The sequence below is a fragment of the Oncorhynchus kisutch genome, unplaced genomic scaffold (genome assembly GCF_002021735.2).
Source record: "Oncorhynchus kisutch isolate 150728-3 unplaced genomic scaffold, Okis_V2 scaffold1273, whole genome shotgun sequence".
Classification (NCBI taxonomy): Eukaryota; Metazoa; Chordata; class Actinopteri; order Salmoniformes; family Salmonidae; genus Oncorhynchus; species Oncorhynchus kisutch.
In genome coordinates, this window is record NW_022263218.1 from 30174 (window position 1) to 33178 (window position 3005).

A 3005-nucleotide genomic window follows, 5' to 3' on the forward strand; every position below is an offset into this window, starting at 1 on the left:
AATTACACAATCTCTTACACAGCCTCTAACCAAATTACACAGCCTCTAACCAAATTACACAGCCTCTAACCAAATTACACAGTCTCTAACTAAATTACACAGGCTCTTACACAGCCTCTAACCAAATTACACAGCCTCTAACTAAATTACACATTCTCTTGCACAGCCTCTAACCAAATTCATTTGAATTCTGAATAATTTAAGTTCAGGTCATTTAAAAAATAAATAATTTAAGCAAAACATCAACAACAACAAAATCTACAAATGGTATTATTACTACCATTATTGTGTTGTAGTGTGCACTACATCAATGTAGAATGCACTGCTGAGTGACTACTGTAGACTAATACTACGCTATCCTCTCTGTCCGTGTCCAGGTGTGGTTCCAGAACCGTCGGGCTAAGTGGAGACGTCAGGAGAAGATGGACTCCAAGTCAACAAAGCTCCGCCACTCCCCCATGTTGTCTTTCAACCGGTCGCCCATGCCCTCCAATGTGGGGCTCATGTCCAACCCATTACCCCTGGACCCCTGGCTGGCATCGCCCATGTCCAGCGGCAACCCGATGCACACTATCCCCGGATATGCAGGCCCAGGGCAGGGCCCTCACTTTCAGCCTGCCTACCCCAGCCACTCCCACTCTCACAGCCACAGCTTCCTCGACAGTCCCCCAGGACATGGCATGGTGCACCAAGGGATGGTACAGGGCATGCAGGGGGTGCAGTCTGTGGCCCCGCCACTCTACCAGTGCCCCTGCAGCTTCAATGATAAGTACCCTCTGCTAAGGACCTGGAACATGGTTCCAGCATCGCAGCACTGAGGTTGAAGGCTAAGGAGCACATCCATTCCATGGATAAAACCTGGAAGCCTGACATTCATTTAAGGATGGTCAACCACAACAGGTGATAACATAATATCTTTGTTGTGAAGGATGGTCAACCACAACAGGTGATCACAACAAAGATATTATGTTAAGGATGGTCAACCACAACAGGTGATCACAACAAAGATATTATGTTAAGGATGGTGAACTTCAACATGATCAAAACAAAGATATTTTTCATAAAGGATGCTAAACTTCAACATAATCAAAACAAAGACATTCTATAAAGGATGCTAAACTTCAACATAATCAAAACAAAGACATTCTATAAAGGATGCTAAACTTCAACATAATCAAAACAAAGACATTCTATAAAGGATGCTAAACTTCAACATAATCAAAACAAAGACATTCTATAAAGGATGCTAAACTTCAACATAATCAAAACAAAGACATTCTATAAAGGATGCTAAACTTCAACATAATCAAAACAAAGACATTCTATAAAGGATGATTACTTCAGCAGGTAATCAAAACAAAGATATTCTGTAAAAGGGATGGTGAACTTCAGAACAAAGACATTCTGTATAGTTTCTACATTTTTTTTTGTTAATTTTATTTAACCTTTTATTTATTTAAGTCAGATAAAGAGATATGGTCAAAAGTAATACATTATATAGGGAATAGGGTACCATTGGCCATAGGACTCTGGTTAAAAGTAGTGCACTATATAGGGAATAGGGTGCCATTGGCCATAGGACTCTGGTTAAAAGTAGTGCACTATATAGGGAATAGGGTACCATTGGCCATAGGACTCTGGTTAAAAGTAGTGCACTATATAGGGAATAGGGTGCCATTGGCCATAGGACTCTGGTTAAAAGTAGTGCACTATATAGGGAATAGGGTGCCATTGAGGTTGTGTTCTGTGTATTTAAAAGGCTTATTGTCTCCATTATTTTATTTTTCTTATCACTTATTTATATTTGCATATTTGTACACTGTAAATTCTTTCTGGATGTGAAATAAAATGAACTTATGTTTTAGTTTTTTTTTCAGAGGCGCTACCATATTGAAAAGTCAGTACTAGTGATCATGTGAAATGTCATCATATTGGCATTGATTAAAGATTGTTTACACCTAATATTAGCTTTGTGTTACAGTAACTAGGACAGGGTGTGTTACAGTAACTAGATGGGGCAGGGTGGGGTGTGTTACAGTAACTAGGACAGGGTGTGTTACAGTAACTAGATGGGGCAGGGTGGGGTGTGTTACAGTAACTAGGACAGGGTGTGTTACAGTAACTAGATGGGGCAGGGTGGGGTGTGTTACAGTAACTAGATGGGGCAGGGTGTGTTACAGTAACTAGATGGGGCAGGGTGTGTTACAGTAACTAGATGAGGCAGGGTGGGGTGTGTTACAGTAACTAGATGGGGCAGGGTGGGGTGTGTTACAGTAACTAGGACAGGGTGTGTTACAGTAACTAGATGGGGCAGGGTGGGGTGTGTTACAGTAACTAGGACAGGGTGTGTTACAGTAACTAGATGGGGCAGGGTGGGGTGTGTTACAGTAACTAGATGGGGCAGGGTGTGTTACAGTAACTAGATGGGGCAGGGTGTGTTACAGTAACTAGATGAGGCAGGGTGGGGTGTGTTACAGTAACTAGATGGGGCAGGGTGGGGTGTGTTACAGTAACTATATGGGGGCAGGGTGTGTTACAGTAACTAGATGTGTGGTGTATGTGGAAATGTGTGTGTGGGGGGTATGTGTGGTAGGTGTATTGTGTGTGGTAGGTGTATTGTGTGTGGTAGGTGTGTTGTGTGTGTGGGGTGGGTTTGTATGGGAAATGTGTAGGGTGTGTGTGTGTATTGGGTGCATGTGGGAGGTGTGTGGAGGGGTATGTGTTGGGTGTGTGTGGGGTGGGTGTGTATTCGGTGTGTGTGTATTGGCTGCATGTGGGAGTTGTGTGTGGTAGGTGTGTTGGGTGTGTGTGGGGTGGGTTTGTATGGGAGGTGGGTGGGTGTGTGTGGGGGGTATGTGTTGGGTGTGTGTGGGGTGGGTGTGTGTGGGAGGTGTGCTGGGTGGGTGTGTTGGGTGTGTGTGGGGTGGGTTTGTATGGGAGGTGGGTGGGTGGGTATGTGTTGGGTGTGTGTGTGTGTGGGAGGGAGGTGTGTGTGGTGTGTGTGT

General features: G+C 43.9%; 1 pseudogene; it reads left to right on the forward strand.

The window, feature by feature from the left end:
• Positions 1-347: 347 nt before the first annotated feature.
• On the forward strand, positions 348-1542 carry LOC116365619 (retinal homeobox protein Rx2 pseudogene; annotated as a pseudogene).
• The last annotated feature ends 1463 nt before the right edge of the window (positions 1543-3005 follow it).